Source organism: Pelmatolapia mariae, linkage group LG13 (assembly GCF_036321145.2).
Source record: "Pelmatolapia mariae isolate MD_Pm_ZW linkage group LG13, Pm_UMD_F_2, whole genome shotgun sequence".
NCBI classification, from domain to species: domain Eukaryota; kingdom Metazoa; phylum Chordata; class Actinopteri; order Cichliformes; family Cichlidae; genus Pelmatolapia; species Pelmatolapia mariae.
In genome coordinates, this window is record NC_086238.1 from 10,879,747 (window position 1) to 10,898,693 (window position 18,947).

At 40.3% G+C, this 18,947-nt stretch overlaps 1 protein-coding gene across 4 annotated transcripts in view; it reads right to left on the reverse strand.

Moving 5' to 3' along the window:
• Nucleotides 1–13,765, reverse strand: part of marchf8 (membrane-associated ring finger (C3HC4) 8) — a 90,348-nt gene extending 76,583 nt beyond the window's left edge. For 3 of the 4 annotated variants that reach the window (XM_063492285.1, XM_063492283.1, XM_063492281.1), the window contains exon 1: nucleotides 13,651–13,765. The gene's annotated coding sequence lies outside the window, so the exon portion shown is untranslated. Of the gene's footprint in view, nucleotides 1–13,336; nucleotides 13,610–13,650 lie in introns of those variants that run through there. The other variant, XM_063492282.1, reaches the window with a different exon arrangement.
• Between the last annotated feature and the right edge of the window lie 5,182 nt (nucleotides 13,766–18,947).

The following is an 18,947-nucleotide window of genomic DNA, read 5'->3' on the forward strand; positions in this document are numbered from 1 at the left end:
TCAATGAACAGATGGAAAATCTGATATTTTTATGAAGCCTTCTATCTTGGTAACGATAAATAAACGTTTATCTAAAATATATATTTTTTTAAAACAAGTATGAGTTGTTAATAACTGATCAATTCACTGCAGAGTCCCTTCTTTCCTCATTTGGATGTGCTCTTTGGGGCCACTAGTGATGAGGCTGTTGAATAAAGTTTAGTGAAAGCCTGTTAATTTTAATGAGATGCGGACAAAAAAATGTGGAGACACTGCAGTGTGTAAAGCATCACGCTCTTCAGCTGATGTTGTGGATTTCTGTGTGTTGAAGTGCCATTGTGGGTTACATAAATCCCTCTGCTGTGTTAGGGAAATATGCATTTCAAACAGAGCAGGCACAAGCAAATCAAGAGCCTATTAGATCAATCAAATAGCCTGTGCAACAACAGAAAACGGTAAACAAAGCAATCACATGTAATCAGATGTCCTATTTTGTAAAAGCATACCCAAACATGTTGAATATGCTGTCGTTGTAAGCAGAAAATGTTCATGTCGCAGGCTGGAAGCGCCAAATGTTGAGAATGGTGCTTCAAAATAAAACTTGGATATGCAACAGCTTAGCCCTTCTTCTCGCTTCCTATTAATGATCTAACTATAAACACACATAATGTTATTTTTTTATTTTTAAGCAAAAAGATTTGATTAAAAATGATGCTTGTGTATCTGAGGTAGTATCCGCTTCCTCAACTGCACTCACCACTACATTTTAAATGGCTGAGTTGTCTGCAGTGTTGTCTATTATAGATAAAAGCCAGCAGCCACTATGTGCTATTTCTATAAAATACTCAAATCTGGTTCCTTACACCAGAACTCGGATCTTCTATAACAGAACTAAAAAAACCAGTCCACAATACATTTAATCATAAGCTGGATGGTCAAATGGAGTACAAATATATAGTGTTACTGAGCCTCAGTTTGAATACTTCGGTTAGTATAACTGGAACATTTAACCATTATTGCTGTGCTAGCTGTTGCATTTTGTGGCTATTTACAACTTTTCATCTGACCTCAAATCTAACTTCCAAAAAAGTTTCACACCCACAACACAACCCAAGCCCTCACCCTAACCCTACTCCTATTGGATAATTGGTCATGTGGCCAAGACGTGACTAGACTTATTCTGAAGCAGCCATTTTGACAGGAAATAGTAGCCAAACACATTTGCTGTGAATCATATTAACGCAGTTTCTGTTCTATTTAGAGACAGAGCCAAAACGATCAGTAACACGTGTTTCGAAACTGGTCCGCTAAGGGTGAGAAGTGTACTTTCCAAACTCAACTTTTTGACCGTCAGAAACATCTAAACCAACCAGTTCTTGAAAGTCTATTTAAAACAGCAATCTGAAGGCTGTATGTTCCCTGCGATGGACCAAACCAGAAAAGAAAAAAATGAATTAAAAAAAAAACCTTTTTAGTGAAGTGAGACTCTTTTAAATGGTTCATGCTAACAAGGTTTTACTTGCGTGTTTGCCTGTCAAAGACCACATGGTCTGTTTGAACACTGAAACAAACACATGTGAAGTGCACTGCAGCCACCACGAGGCCACTTTCACAAAAAACTGACAAAAACTTTTTGATTGCTTTGCAACAACTTAAAGACTTCCTCACTTATTTTCAATGTTTTTTCCTCCATTTCATTTCTCATTCAGGCACCTTAATCACTCGTCAGTCGAAAAGGAGTAGTTAGCTCATGTGCAACAGGAGAAGACACTGATTATTCTTCAGTACATTTCATTTATCAGTAAGGAATACCATGACATCCACAATGGGTACGAATACAAACTAAGATAACTCCCCCCAAAAATGCAATATCATGCAAGATTTTATCCATGCTGTGCAAACAAGTACTGCAACATGGTTTAAAATACTAAAATATAATTTCATTTTATCGTCACTGGGCTTACTACAGGATAAACATCTAGTGCAATTCCTCAAAAATAATGACAGTATTCCATACTGTTTTTTTAAATTAAGAGTGGAAAATTACTAACATAGGTGGAAATTTTAGAATATCATTCATATTAAGCGTATTAAGCTCCAAAATCCTCGTACATGATGTTTTCAAGCCTGTCTATAACTCGAGGGAAGCTGACACTTGTTCTTACTTAGTTGAACAGTTGATGATTTTACTCCCTGTTTTACAGTAATCAATATCACTAAGGTGAATTTCACAAAAAAAAAAATTACACAACACTGGATACTCAGCTGTGACGGCCAAACAGGATGCAGTCTGGATTTGTCGAGGAAACTGTAGCTGTTTGTGTGTGTGTTCAAGGTTATGCAAGTCTAAAAACTACTGACATTGTGCACACAATATGAAACACACTGACTTGAACTTGTCCTGTGCAATAGATTTATTTGTATTATAGCCACTAATGTTCAAAACACAATTCAGGGAAAAGTGGTCTCATCAGTGAAGAATGAGGAAATGAAAAACTAACTCACCACCCGAGTAGAAACTGAAAGCATGTTCCTTTTAACCACTTTTCTGGCCATACCGGTAAACAAAGCCTTTTTACTGGTAAGCGTGCACTTCGGCACACAGACAACTCTGTCCCCCGGGCTAGTGTTTGTCCTCCTGCTGCCTCGCAGAATAACCCGACTGTGTGGAGGAGTTATGGACCAGCAGGCAGTTTCAGCCCACCACAACGCTCCGTGAAACAGCAGACGTGTAATATGCGAGTGCATGTGGGGTTCACCACTGTGTGTAGTAAGTGCGTGGACACAGGAAACCACACACTGAGAGGCAGCTTTAGAGGCTGCTGGTCTGGCTGCAGGTCGACTCAGTGGCTAGCAGCAGCAAAAAGAAGCTAAATGACTTTATAACTGCATGGTGGACAGTTGGAGAACAAGCCTCCAGCAGTTATACGGCATTTAACCAGCAAAAAAAAAAAAAGTCACTTTGCTATATAACGCACGCAATGAATCTGAATTAGAAAAACTTAATATTGCAACTGCTATAGTACAATCCGTCTTAATCTTAAGACTTGCTTTAAAACCGAAATGTTGGGTTTATTTTAATTTTTTTAAATTTATTTCTTTGTTAAAAAGCACCTTTGGTTCATCAGTGCCCAGCAGGTTTTAAAGCTGTGGTCAACTTTAAAAAACACTATCCTTCTCAATCTAATAAAAGGAAACAAAAGGTGGTTTGAAAAAGATTTTCTGAGGTTTGTCTGTTACTCATTTTATATCCTAAGAGCAAAAAGATAAAACATTTAAGTCAACATTTTAACCATGCTCCCTATGATATTTTTGTTTTAGCTTTTCAAGATGGTAGTGAGACCAGCTATGATGTATGGTTTTGAGAAAAAAGACAGGAGGCTGAGCTGGAGTGGCAGAGTTGAGCATGCTCAGATTTCCATTGGGAGGGACCAGAAGGGAAATTGTTAGAAATGAATTTATCAGAGGGACAACTCATGTTGAGATGTTTGGAGATGCCGTTAGAGAGACAAGGCTGAGATGGTTTGGACATAAGTAATGGATTTATTGGAGAAAGAATGGTGAAGATGGAGCTGCCAAGCAGGAGGAAAAGAGGAAGACAACAGAAGATTCAAATGTGGTAAAAGGAGGTCAAGCAGAGGGTTAGTGTAAAAGAGAGGGATGCTAAGGATAGAGTGTAATGCTGTTACAGCCCCTGTAGCGGTAGCAGCTAGTAATAGCAGCTAATAGTAGAAGCTGCTACAAGAAGATTTTACAGAAGAAATTAGCAACATGCAAGGAGTTTGAGTACCAACTTTTACCAAGAAAAACAAAGAAATTTTAAAGCTTTATAAATAATCAGACTCCTCAGGCTGTATCATCATTGGGCCACCTAGATATTACACCTAGAGGAGCTGCTAAACCATGAAACCCTGCCATGAAGCTCCCAGCATGTAGATTTTGTGCTGATGTTAATGTGAGAGGAGGTTTGGAGCTGTGCTGTTGTTGAATGAGCAGAGCGCTGCCGAGTGCTGAGATACTTTGCACCCCAGCCCTCAGCAACCTCCCTCTCTAACTTCATGTGGTCTGACACTTAATGTGGGTGATTTGTTGTGGTTCCTGAATGTTTTCATTTTGCAATAATACAAATTACCTAGGAGAGAAGAAATTTCATGAGCTGATTTGTTGCAGCAGTATTATGCTATTACAGTACAGTGAACTCTGTGCTTTTTGGAACAGCCCGGGCAAACCGAACTAGAGTTTATACACCTGCACTAACAGCTGAATTCAAAGATTCAGAGGTATGACCCAATACATTTGTCCATATAGTGTAGCTGCCCAAAAGCAGACAATTATGGATCTGCATCTTCAAATGTTCCAACAAAAGATGCCTGATGCATTTTAAATACAAAGTCCTGTGGAAAAAAAGGGAAAAGAAGAAGAAGAAAAACAAAATAACGTTTAAAGGAAAATGGTTGAGAATGTGTTAAGCACTAGTTGGATCAATCATGTTTTGGGTTTGTTTTGTAGCAAGTGGCACGGGGGAACATTTTATTGTTAAGTGGAATGATTTACTCAATTAAATAAAAGCAAGCTGCACACTATAATAGCAAATGGGCCAACTCAAGAGGCTCGTGTTGAAGGTTTGCCATCGCCCTCACAGCCCTGAACCTAATCATCATCATCATAGAAAAACCTTTGAATACACTTCAAAAGAGCAGTCCGTGCAAGAAGGCCAAAAATGTCACAAAACTACAAGCAATTTGCAGGAAGAATGGATGAAAGTCCTTAAACTAGACTCAAACAACAACAACAACAACAACAACAAGAAAAACTTCTAATGAAAAAACTTGTTACTTTATACTGAACAAACTTTTGCTTTGAAGCCTTTTTTCTTTTTTCCTGTAAAGGTCATCGTTTGGCAAATTTAAATTCACAAAAACAATTCAACGTCATTCTATATGATAAAAACAAAAAGGCAACACATTTTCACATTTTTCAAAACAGACTTCACAACTATTTGTGTGGAGACAGGAACATCTGGAAACATTAAAAAGTAAAAACTGTTTCTGCTGGGTTAGATACCATTTATAAAAAAGAAAAGGAAAAAAAAATCATAAATTTTTGTTTCCTAAAAGCCCTGGAGTGCATTTTTGTGGCAGTGAGACATCATCCACACATGGAGGGCGGCTTATTTATCAGAAAACCTTTCAAAACATGTCCTCATGTAGTCAAAGCTCATCTTAGTTTTCCCTTTCAAGGAAAAAAAAGAACAAATGAAAATGTCAGGGCAGTTTGACAAAACAACCTGCACCATCCACCCATCATCCTTCTGTAATTGGGGTAATCAGGGCTGCAAAATAACCCAACCTTGGCCTCTTAGTTTGACCCATGTGACACTATCAACATGGTTAACAATGGCTATGGTTAACTAAGCCACGAAAAGCACATTCCTGGGAATATCAGCAGGTAAAGGCCATAACCTGAGCTCTGACAAAACAACATCTTAAGAACATATTATGCTTGTCAAGATAAAGAAGCTTATCCAGTATTACTGCAAGAAACTGTTAAACGATGTCACAGATCATGCCCGTATCAACATCTGCATTCGTTCAGCTGAATTCTATTTGTCTAATAAACTCTTCTTTGAACATAATACATCTCACAATATCTAGCAAAGCTCATTTATACAAGCTATAGCAGGCTGAATTCATTATTTAAATCACTATTAATAACTGCAACACACTCAGGATTGAATTATCGTGATCAAATAAATGTGGGGTGCTCTTAAGCAGGGAGGGGATTTGGGCTGGAATTATTTCTGCTGCTGTAACCGGAGAACGTCTCTAACATGGATGTATTGTAATGAGATTTAATTCTGAATACGCCTAATGAAAAATTAGAAGCAACCGAGCCTCTGGCAGCAATGCAAACACCACCAGCAACGGCAAACAGTTGAAAAGTCATTAGTGAGAAACCCTCATTGATATTCATGATGAAATGACGGCTCTGGCTCATTTCACCTCGATCTATATTAAAAGCAGCTGATCATATATCCGTGCTGTTTGCAGTCAGGTTAACTGAAAAGAAAAACCAAAATTCCGCACGTCGCACGGCATTTCCCAGACATTACATCACAGTCGGAGTTTTTAAATACAATGACATCAAAACGCTTTTGTGTGTCCAGCCACAGTGGCTGCTGCTGCTGCTGCTGCTCGCGCCAATTACCTTGTTTCCCCCAAAGTAAGTCCAGAAACAAACAAATATAGAAACTGTGATGAGATGCCTACAGGTCATATCGCTACTGCATAATGCCAGTAACTCTGACAGAAAGAGCAACATTTTTCTTAAAAGGTCACACATAATTTAGCATATCATGCCTTTCCTTTTTTTTTTTCTTAAATGCCAGTTCTTTCTGTATATTTTATGGTTTGAAAACATAACTGCCAGCTAGAAAGTTTTGTTACGCAACATGAACATTTGGGATAAACCAGTTCATGTAAAATTACAGACAGCCACATGCAATATTTCCCAGTGTTGGCCTATCACAGGTAGACTATATCGTACACCGTGGTTGGGCAAACTGTGGTTTGGCTTAAGCGGTGTCATCATGTTGTTGTGTGCTAGATTTTAAAATGCACTGCCGGAAAGTTAAAGGAGAACCTTATTTTGTACCACATTTATAGAGTTGCAATTTTGGGTGCTTGTGTTTTCAATAATTTGATTAGCGCATATGTGAAAGTAATCCCTGTGACCCAAAAGCTCTAACCACTTAGTTTCAGGCAATTCTTTTCCAGTCTTGGCTCTGTAGGAGAGTGACCATCCTTAATATGGTCACCTCAGGCACACGGCTTTAACTGCGAGCGCACCTGCTGTTTGCAAAGGCGAGCCAATAAAAAGGAATTTGGCCTAAAGGAAGAGGACCTATAAGGGCTCATTTCAGACAGGTGAATAAACTAAGGGGCTACACCAAAGCCCAGCATAAGATAAATGAGGATTATTCTGAACTGTAAAATCATGCAAAGCTACTCTAATACAGTCCAAGAATTAAAGTATGACGTTAGAAAAGAGAATTCCAGGCCCACTTTATCCAGCCTATTTAGACACCAAGAGACAATTAGAACTTTTGGTGTTACTAAAATAGTTTTTATTTGAATTTATTTATTTTTATTCATGTCAAGGACAAACAACTCAAACTTATTTTGACCCCTGCACCACTAATGTGGACATCAAATCTGTCAGGCTATCATCACCACACGAGCGCACTAGAAGACGAACACTTCTGAAATCAGCATGCGCATGACCAAAGCTGAAGTTTTGACAAAAATTAATCTGGAAAGCACAGTCGCTATGATGAATCACCCATCAAACAAGTTTCTGCAAGTGGACTTTTTACTACAGCAAAACTAATTGAAATGGACGGCTGAGTGGCTTTCAGGAATCTAATTAAATACAATATGGAGAAAAGATTTACTGCTCACTAAATTAAAAGGGTTTCACAATACAATGTTAGCACTTAAAGACAGCTGGTACTAACTAATGAAAGCCGCCAACTGGGAGGTCTTACTGTGGTAAACAAACCAATTGACAAATCGAATGTTATTTTACTTGAAATGATTCTGTTAAAGTAAAGAGCTGCGACACATCTAAGTGGGCTGTATTAAATTATGCCATTAAATTCATTTTACCATGTAAAAATGTTGGGCTGCATGTGGCCCACGATGTAAAATGAGTTTAACATCACCTGATGTCATTATAAAAGCTGCTTATAGGTCAGACCCTTTATTGCTCGTCTCATCATTTCCTGGTTTTTGTGTGGACAAACACAGGCGTTTGCTTTTTTAACCTTTGAATCTGAACACAGTGTAGACAGAGTAGGCAAAAGGGTTTGCTTGTGACCCAGATGTAAAAATGCTCCAACGACAAGTTTGATGTGACAGTTTTGCAATTTTTAACTGAAACGAAAGCACTGACAAAGCAGGTTGAAGAGATTTAATGACTAAAGTTTAAAAGGTGGATTGGAAAGTTTGGAAATGGTTGTCAACTCCCAAACCAGTATGCAGAACATTTCCAAAGGTCTGGCAGATAATAAGTAATAAGCTTATTGCTGGCTATCTAAACTAGCTTGAAAACACAACTTTGGACTTGCGTAACCTAGTTGAGACCACTTGCCTTCTCACTCACTTCCCAAACTGCACATCCTTGTTTCTTCTCCTTGCATCTTTGTCCCCCCCTCCCAACCAGAGATCTGAGCAGGCGTGGTGAGGGAGGTATACGAGGAGAGGAGTCAAGGCTACAAGCAGTTAGCAAATCGAGACAGCCTTGCTTTGCGGCGTCATTTTAAAAGCAAAGTCAATTAAATATGACAGCTGACATAACAGCATCATAAATTATTTTGTTATAGCCCAACCACAGCTTTATTTTATTATCTCAGGTGTAACAGCGTTCATGACATTTTTTTTTTTTTTAATTTAGGAACACTTCTAATTAAATTCCTGTCATGGTACAGTGTGACAAGATATTATACCATAGAAACCGTGAAGGGTGGCAAATTTTATCATTGTGAATAACTAAAACGCATGGATAAAAACAACGGCGGGAGTACTGCTCCCACCATCGTTTGTCTGGGAGCCTGCTGTCCTCGCTGGCTTTCAGAAGCACTTTAAGAATTGAAAAATTCTTTAACATAGTCTAACGAGGCTGTTTTCTGGTTTATGGGCAGGAGATGCAAATTAGAGGCACAAATTAGAGAAATAAAAACAGCCTTAGGTCTAAACTTCCTTTTGTGTGTGTGTGTGTGTGTTTACACTAAATGAAGTTGGCTCCAAAGTGGCCGTCACCACGTCAAAGAAGCCATCATAACGGCTGTGTTGTGTTATAGCAGACATAAAAAAACAACTTACAATCTTATCTACAGCAACATGTTCTGCAAGCTTTTGTGTTTAAAAGTCTGCTGTCATCAAACAAACATTGTGATTGTGACTGTATTATTACAGCTCAGGACATATAGGTTATTGCTCTTTTATTGGGGGGGGGGGGGGGACTCATGATTATTTGGTTATCTCTGAGAGCACTGTTATCATTTCAGCATAAATTAATAAGATGTTAAATGTGTGTCTGTTAGGCTGACAGGATAGCAGGTATCATGTTTACACTGTGGCAGATTAGTCAATCTACAATGGGGGGAGAAAACAATCAGTCTCCTTCCCCTTTCCTTATTCTTGGTTGGCTGCCACCAGCAGACAGACACCTTGGGAGTCTGTGAAAGCCCTAATGACATCATCAACCATAGCCCACTAACTGCAGCAGTACCATCCCACGGTCCATTCAGCTGAGCCAGCACCTCTCCTCGGCTGATGTATAGCAGCTGTCGAACAGTACCCCATTTCATCAGAGGCATTACAACGTCATTGCGCCTGGTCAACACACACACAGTCAGAGTGAAGAAGGCCACTTAAAATCTGACCAAAATATCATTACAAACGCTGATGTTGCTGTATTACCTATGCCGCCATAAGCATTACCCCATGTGGTCTGATTCACATAGGTGCATGACATCATCCAAAGAAAGGAAGTCATTAGATTAAATCAATGCTTTTATTCCCTGCAGACGAAGTCCGACCTCAGGGAAACAATAACCCAATCCCGGCCAGCATAATATGATACCTTTATTATGTTATTATGTTACAGTTCAGCCATACAAGACGACTAGCGAGGGACATATACCTATAATTGTATATCCAGAATCAGATAACAGAAGCAGCATGAACCAGTCATACAAATTACACTGGAAACCTCTCGGTACAGTTCCAGCTGCCATATGGCCATAATACTGTTGGGATAATTTTAATTTGTTCACAGTCTACGGCCAATTAAGAAAAGTAAAACTTGCTAAACTGAAAGTCTCTAAAAGGGAGGTTAATCATGGACACAATCACAGCTTCCTAGCAGGCACTGGAGTCCAGGAAAAACCCACATCCTGAATAACACACGCACATTCTCCTGCAAAACCGGAAGACAAATACGTACGAAGCCTGATTTTTGTTGGCTGGATCCATTTCCTGTCTCTTAGCACATTTCAATCAATATTATTTTACAGATTAAGCACGCAGAGAGTGAGGAGACGGGGAGCAGCTAACATAGAGATGCAAAGCATGTCTGCAGATGCCATTTTACAACAAGACATAAAAACAGGAATTCAGCACATTAAAAAATGTAAAAGATTAAAATTATTTTAATATTTGGGGTTTAAATTACTAATAAAGCAGTGTGGTTCTTCATTAGCACAAAGTTAATGTAGGGCAACAAAACAGGAAGTGCGCCGAGTGCTTTCTTGTTAGTATAAAAATAGCATTTTTTTGAATAAATTCAGAATAGTAATCGATTACTTTATAGACCAATTACTGAAAATATGACAGGTTAATTGATTATGTTAATTTTTTGTAGTTTATGGAAGAGAGAAAAAGCAATAAATAACAACCAAAAACAAATTAATTTTTTTCTATATCTGTTCTTAGGCTAAATTATGCGCAAACAAGCTCTATGTTTTTAGTAAGAAGAGACATCTGCTCCTGTTCCCGTAAAGTAATTTGTCAAAACAAAGATGTGAACTAGCGGATGAATCAAAACCAAAACCCATTTTTTCTCCTTTCTTTTTTTTCAGCTGAAACTCTTCTGCGAGTCAAAATGTTTTTGCCTGTTGTTAAATTGAATTTGATTGAAACCGCTGCACAACGCCACAATGGAGCCTGTCAAACGGATCCTCTGTTCCATATTGTAAAATACCGTGGGAGGCACATTTCTCCATCGCAACCAATTGTGTCAAACAATGACGGCAGTGAACTGGCAGAAAGCTACTATCGAAGCCTTCAGATACTTTTGATTGCAATTCTTTCCGCCCTCCAATTACTTTCCTCAGAGCCCATCTCTGAAGACGGAAAGTACAAGCTAATTTGCAAGCACACAATGGCACAGTCCATTAAGACTGCAGGCTCCTTCCCTCGCAGTTTTAGCAGCTTAACAGACAGTGTTCCAGTACCCATTCTCGTGCTATTTAGTATGCCATCTCCCAACACATGCAAAACGCAATATCAGGAAGTCCTTCCATTATTAATTAACTCAAGCCAGCACGGCTCTGTGGTCATTCTGACCCACGAGCCCCTGCACAGAAGATGCATCACGCAAGTGTTCCCTTCAGCTCAACAGATGGCCGCCCATCCTGAGCCTGTTCTGCGGAAGGTTTCTTCCTGTTAACATTCTCATAGGAAGTCTGTGGTCTTCCCTTTACAACATATTAAAGGCATAAGCTCTTCATGCTCCAAAGTGAAGCGCTCTATGATTAAGATTTGTTGGGAATTGGCACTACACAAATAAACATGAACTGAATTAGTAAAGGCAGCTGCACTAACTACTTTAAGTTGAAAAATAAAAAAGTTAAATTATGGGATTTGGAAGGCAGAGACAGCCTCAGATGCCCTCTTCCTCCTGTTCGGAATCATAATTACGGCCTTACTTTCTCATTTCCATCAGCACTCGGTTCTACCGGGATGACAGAGTCTGCTGACAGCTTCGTGCAGCGCCAGCTCTCGAATAGATGAAATTTCTCATGACTGCAGAATGATTGTTCAGTCGTCATTGTCGGAGGACACACAGTGAGCCGGTCACAAAGAAGTCAAGAAATGGAAAGACGGAGAGGGGAAGGCTGTCTTTATGCATAATGTGGCCATAATGTAGACTTTATGTGGAAAATAATATGCTGGAACAAGTGTAGACAACACACTGGGTATCAAACGTCTGGACAAGAAAAAGATACGAGAAAGTAGGCATAAAATGATATGATTTCCTTGTTGTAAGGCATACGCACTCAGTAGGAAAACTCATGGGGAAAACAAATCACCTTTTTAGCTATAGGAAATTCCCATATTCCCAATTTCCTTTTTTCTAATTTCAGATTTTTCTGTTGAGCATAAATTAAAAACTAAACTAAACTCAGACTGCTTGCCTACAAAGATCACCATCTGTCGCTTCTCTTCAAACACTCCCTGTCAAAAATCACAAGAAAAAACACAATACAATGTGAAGAAGGAGGATTACAGACAAAATTAGCATTTAGTTATCAGAACGTTTATGTATGCATACTACACATACCAGCAGCACGATGAGGCTCGTCATGACAACAAGCTCTCAGCAAAGAAATAACCCAAGCCTACAATAATGTATGACACAGACACCCAGCCGGTTCTTCCCCTTTCCCCAGCATTAACCCAACAATAACCCCAAACCACAGAAAAATCCAACACCGCAGCACAGATGGCATCAAAAGAACCGTTCTTTGACGTGAAGCTGAGATGTGTTACCTCAAATTGAACATGAGTGAAGGGTTTGCCCTCCCATTTGGTAAAGCACACACCACGAGGATGAAGGGAGAACAGAAGGCTTTAAAGTACACTAGAGTGCTTTACTGCATGTTTAAAAGCTCTGAACAAACTGTAACACACAAGCAGGAACTGTACAGCAGAGCAGCACGCATCATGACGGGGGTGATGATGGAAACAACTGAAGAAAGCTGATCCTGCAGCCAATGAGAGGACAGAGTGTAATGTGAGAGCCACTGTGGCAATTAAGTGATCAGTGGGTTTGATGTCAACATTAAAGCCTTACCATTTAAGAAATAAATAAAGTTCAATTCATATTTTCCACGTTACTGCGCAGATGTATTGTTGTTGACGTCAAGCTGAAGACAAGAAACCAGAATCACTGATGACACTGATCTGAAAAGCGCGCAGCTATGCAGGGCGCTGCTGCTGGCTTTATTATGGTTCATAATAAGGCGACACCCGGCTGGGCAGTGCGCCTCGTCGGACCTACAGAGAATACGAGATGCACTCCGAGCCACAGCGAGCTGCTAAGATCACAGCACGCCGATTTTTGAACATTAACATCCAAATCAGCATTAATCCGGTAAAGTCAGGACAGGACTCCGCTGCTTTCTGAGTAATCCAGAAGAAATTCGCCGTGGTGGCACAGCACTGACAGCAAAACCCTAAGATGGGTTTTTAGCGATAAATTCTTTCTTCATCATCCGGAGTCTCATCGCATTCCAGCAGCAAATTGCGGAATTGTGGGAGCGCGTTGAGGGATCCGGGAAAACTAACAAAAGGCTTGCTCGGGCAACATTACGTCTTCCTACATCGAGTCACGCACACACATCTACATGGACACACACACGCTGAATGCACAAAACAACGAGGCAATAATTAATAACAGGCATCTGAGCTGACACAAACACTCTGCTGCTGTTTTCCCTTTCTCTCTCTCTCCCTCTCTCCCTCTTTTTGCTGCAGAGCGCACTCGCTCACATTAAACTAGATTTTCATACCTTAATCACAGCAGGCTACGAGTGACCGTCGTGAGGAACAGTGTCGGCTTCAACAGCAGTCAATATAAAAATCAAAAAACAAAACAAAAGAAAAGGGTAAAAAAAAGAAAAAGCAGCAAATTCTCACGCTATCTCATCCCAGCACAGTTCAGAGGCACGTCCGAGCGACCCCCTCCAGCCGCCTCAGGTCGGATTTAATAAAGCGAGAGGCGCAGCGGACACGCTGGAGCCTCCTCAGCGTGGACGTACACATAATTGCATCGGAGCGAACGTTGCTCCATTTTCGTAATGACACACGCGAAGAAAACACTCACCGAACGACGATGCGTTGTTTATTTCATTGCCCCCGCTGAGCAGCTGTTTGTAGTGGTGCGTCACCGACTTCCGCGTTAAGATGGAGTGGAAACAAAATGCAAGAAATAATTAATTTAAAGGACAGGCGGCGCACGCGGGCGAACTGACTGAGGGCTGTGCACTGCCGAGGAGAGGAGGATGGCGATGATGATGATGATGTGGTGATGAAGGTGACGATGATAGCTTTTGATGATCGTGATGGCAGTGAGGTGGAAAATGACCCCACCGTAGTGATTATAGTGATAGTGAATAACAAGAAGTGATGGTTAAAAGGTGCCATAATCAGTATTTTATGCGATAAATGGTTCCCTGTGTAATTTTAAGGGTGTTACTCACAGTGAGAAGCCCACAAATATTCAAATTATGGCCTTTAACATTTTGCTTTAGTGTCGAGCAGCAGTTTTAAAGAAAATCTGCAGCAGCCCATAAAATGATGGGCAAGCAGACAGAAAGTACCAGGTGAAAAGCAATGTTCCCTCCAATTTTTCATGTGTCTGAGCGAACACACAAACTCCCTGAGCGATCCCTTGGACCACTGTGAGCGACATCAGACGTGTGCACTGTGGTCACGCCAGCATCGAATCCATCCAAGTTACATGGTTTATTAAAATAATCAAATTACAGCATTTACATTTATGTTAGACTACTTTTAATTAACTGCTTTAGCCCACTTACAATGAAAATTTAAAAAAATCTTGTTCATGACCTGTGTAGTATGTTAACACTATTGGAAGTAAAAATAACTTGAACTCCAATTTTAAAAACACAACTTTCTTTCTTTCTTTTTTTTCATAAAGCTCTGACTTGTATTATGAGTATGAGTCTGTGGTCTGGGAGAGAGTCCTGTAACTCTCTGTCTGCAAAATACAGTATATAATGACCAATGTTGGGCAATTAATTATATAGTTACTTCTTCAAAAAAGTTACTCAGTTTGGCAAACAACAAGGTTTTTTGCAGCTATTTTTTTTAATGCAGCCAAGGCGTTTTTAAATAAACATTTCAAACTATTTACAGAACAATCAGCTGTTCTGATAATTTGTGTGGCATCAAATCTGATGCCACACAAATTATTTGTGCCTCTCCAAAAAATAATTTCTGTCCACTATGAGATAAAGGAGAACAACAGCCTGATACCTGCAGGCATGACAACAGGAGATGTATCACTCCTGTAGCACCTGTAACATTCAGTAGTCGCCTCATTGTTCTGACACACACAACAAAACTACTGACTACACTACACACTAACTACACAAGATTTGTGCTAAACGTCGCAAATCTCTCACATCTCAGAACACCGCCGTCACTCCTAAAACTTCCCCCCGTGTCTTAACAACTAGATGCCACGATGCCATATCATTTTTTGATTGGTCGACATGGTACTTATTTCGACCAATGGGAAAGGGTGGGGGTTGGTTTCGTCTTTGCTCACAGGCGGAGAGCGCTTTCGAGCGTTTTCCTTATAAAACGCCGTTTTTACCGTTTCTTCCCGCAGTAAATATAAACAACGATAGTATTCAGGAAGAAAACCAAACATTGCATAGATTTTTTTTTAATCATAACTCTGGTTTTACGTGGCCTATCAACACAATTTAAAAACTGGTATAAAGTCCACACTTTTTCCGTCAGTTGTTCCGTCTGTCCTGCTCACATCTCCAATGGCTGTACACGTTGTCATTAACGTGGCTTCACTCCACATCAGCCACGCCGCTTTGCTAAAACACCGGTGTCGGCACATAAGGACGCTGTCATAGCCTGTCAACCACGTTGATTGGCTGCGTATATACGAACGTGAATTGCATCATTGGCTGGACTATGGGATAAGGTGGCATCGTTCTAAACACATACAGGAGCAGCCAGTGACTTACTGACTAACACTGCAAAACAGAATTGTTAACGTATTTATTTTCATTTCAATTCAGGTTAGATTTTTTTTTTGTGCGCAACGCAGATTTTCTGTGCGCAGAGACCGTGCCAGCAGTGCGCAATTGCGCACGTGCGCAGCTTAGAGGGAACATTGGTGAAAAGTATACCTCTGCATTTCTATGCATTTTCACTATAAAAGCTACCCTGCCAGTGCCGAAAGCGCGGTACCAGCACTGCTGTGTCTAAAGTTTGAACCACTCAATTGAGTGGCTTTGGGAGGGGCTTCCGAGAAATTTATCAGTGAGTGACAGATGCTCTGTAAAAAATGGTTGTCAAAGGGCACCAAAGGCAGAAGTGGCTCAAGAATGGTGCTTGGAACATCACAGGGTCATGAAAAGTCTAACAAAGTCTCAACAGCCAAGGAGCCAAAAAAAAAAAAAAAAAAAATCCCTCTGGAGTCTGTGGTTCATCAGCTGATGCACACATGACCACAACAGCGTGTTCTCTCAAGTGGCCAAAAACTAAATTTAAGTTGCATTATCATAGAGGTTGAAGCACCATCAGCTTATATCGTTCCTGTTTGCCTCGTACAAAACAATGAGGTTAAAAAAATACATCCATTTTATTGGAGTCATCATGAAGATCTGTAATATATTCTTGACTCATGCAACCAACTCTGGGAAATTACATATCGTGACTAAGAAAGGGGCAGTCAAGGACACATATTTGTACCAATTTACCAGGCAACATGCCACATGTTAATTACAGATGTGCTGGTAGGTGGATTTTGTTCGCTTTAGACAGAGTTAGGCTCCCTGTTTCCCCCCATCTGTAGCTACACCAAACTACACACATCTTACTTAACACTGCATCAGAAAGAATTGATTAGACATTTCTTATTTTAAATGACATCACATAAAGTGACAACTACAACTTTTTAATTAAAAGTGCTCTAGTTTGTCACATTGTTCTAATATACTCTAGTAAAGAAGTTTTCAGATTATAAATGTCTGGTTGTGTATCGTGACACTTCCAGCTCAAGTAAATCCCTGCTTGTGCTGTAACTCCACACCAAGAGAGCCCCTCACTCGCAGTGCAGTATGTTGGGAGAGACTCAGTTGTTAAAGAAGGGAACGTATCCTCTGTTGACTCAAAGCCTGAGCTCTATCTCTGTGAAGCCTTTCATTGTGTTCAGCCTTATTACTGATGCGAAGTCCGCCGCTCTGTCCTTGGCGTGGGACAACAGCGCTTCTGTGCTCTGTCTGGACAAAGTGGGCACCTCAGAAACGAGTCTGCCAAACCGTCATGCGTGTGTCTCTGCGTCAGAGAGATACAGGCCGTCTTGCAGTGTGGTAGGGAGGATTAGGCCATGGCTTTTGTATTAAGTGGGCAGAGAAGCAGGCGAGTGAAGCACAGCTGTCCTGTTGATACGAAAAAGAAAGAAACACATTTACAGGATGAAAACATAGCTCTTTAACAAAAGGGAGAACAGAGCCAGAGAGAGAATTGTATACCCAGCCCTAACAGTCTTTTTAGGAAGCAGCGAGAATTTCTCTTGAAAGAGATTAGAACAGGGTGTGTGTGTGCTTAAGTGGAAGGAACGGATGGCGTAAGAGCAGGGAGTTAACATAACAAGTCTCACTGAGTTAAAGATAAGCAGAAAGTAAGCAGAAAGAAATAGAGAGGGGAAGAAAAAGGGCAGAGGAGGGTAGAGAAAAGGTGGAGTTGGCACCCGGGTAGAACAATGTAGGATTAATTCTTCCCAGGAGGTCAGTGGTTCTGTTAGTAGGTGGGACCAAAACTGGGAGTTGGTGTAAAAGACAGCCGTGTGGTTTCAGTGTTAAGATTTCCTTTCCTTCGAGCTCTCTTACCCGCACATGAAACCCGTCAGACTAGCAGAGCTTGATCGCCCCAGTGTGCAAATACATGACTCAGCAGTGTTGAGTCATGTGCATATTCTGAACACTTGGTGGAAAAGGATCATGCTAGTTTGTGTTAAAACAAGCCTTTGTACTCTACGCACTTTTCTGTTTGTTGGTTTCAACATGTGATCGGTGTTCCTCATTGTGCCAGCACAAGCTAAGAGCAGTTCTTTATTCTTTTCAAATTTTTGTAGCCAACAGAACCCAAAACATGGCCGAATACAGCATTTAAGAGTTCTAATGACAAAAAGCACACACACATTTTCAGGTACATTGTGCACTTTGATTGTCTTAATGAACTGTTTTTAAATGGACAATTAGTAACCTAAGATTTTGGATTTTGAAGGAGCCCTTTCCTATGAAAAGAGTCTGCCAAACCAGCATTTTAGTAATGCATATCACTGGTTTTACTCTCGGTGAGAATGATTTCTTCTTCTAAAAGCATGTTTGGAAAAAGAGAAAAAAAAAAACATTGTTTTTCACTCGGTGGAAAATATAGACTTGCAGCACTTGGCAGGGTTGCAAACAGCAAGCTGAACAATCCCAAAACAGAACAGTAGAAAATAAGCATTTGCTGGGTGTGTTTATGTGATACACTGCAAAGAAGCAGCCGAAGGAAACCGAATCAAATACTCAGACAAAACCTCTATATATCCCGAAAGGTGCTCTATCATGTGGGAATGAAAAGAATCCCCTATTGGAAAAACTACTGCACTGACTTAGTGTTGCACTTTCATAATCCACAAAAAAAAAAAATCCACATCTTTCATGCTCAGCAACACAGTTTGTGTTGCAGGCTCTCCTAAAAAATGTATTGGCTCCAAAACTAAGCCAAAATAATGTGCCTTAAATCCAAGTAAGTTCTGTAAAGTTCATTTTGTGAGCTTGTACCTTTAGGTCAGTGGCTGTTTAAAAGTTTGTTGGCTGTTTTCCTAAAAGTTTCTGGGAAACTTCCTTACCTTAGCAGTGCTCCCAATGGAACAGCAGAACCAGCTGAGGCCAGTTTGTTTTCTGTTTATCTGCATGCTACAGCACAACAGGCTGTGAAAGTCAGCCACTATTTCAGGTCAGGACACTACCAGCAATTTTACAGAGTAGGCTTTTCATATAGTCATCAACTGATAAAACTTTGTGTATACCAAAATAATGAAAAGGAAAAAACCACAACATGTTTGCAATTGACACGCTGATGCTATTATGTGTACACACACACACACACACACACACACACACACACACACACACACACACACACTGTACTTCCCACCTGACTACAGCTAAGGTTCATAAGACTGTAATGAGCTTTGCACATATTTGGTCATAAATCAGAGAATTGGAGAAGCGATGAAAGGCATTGATGAGACGGCACACGCAGCAGCCAGACTTTAGCCTATGGCGGCCATCACCACCACTTGAATCCACCTCTGACTACTCAGCCAGTAGCTTGCTAATTTCCGTTTAATGTTCTAAA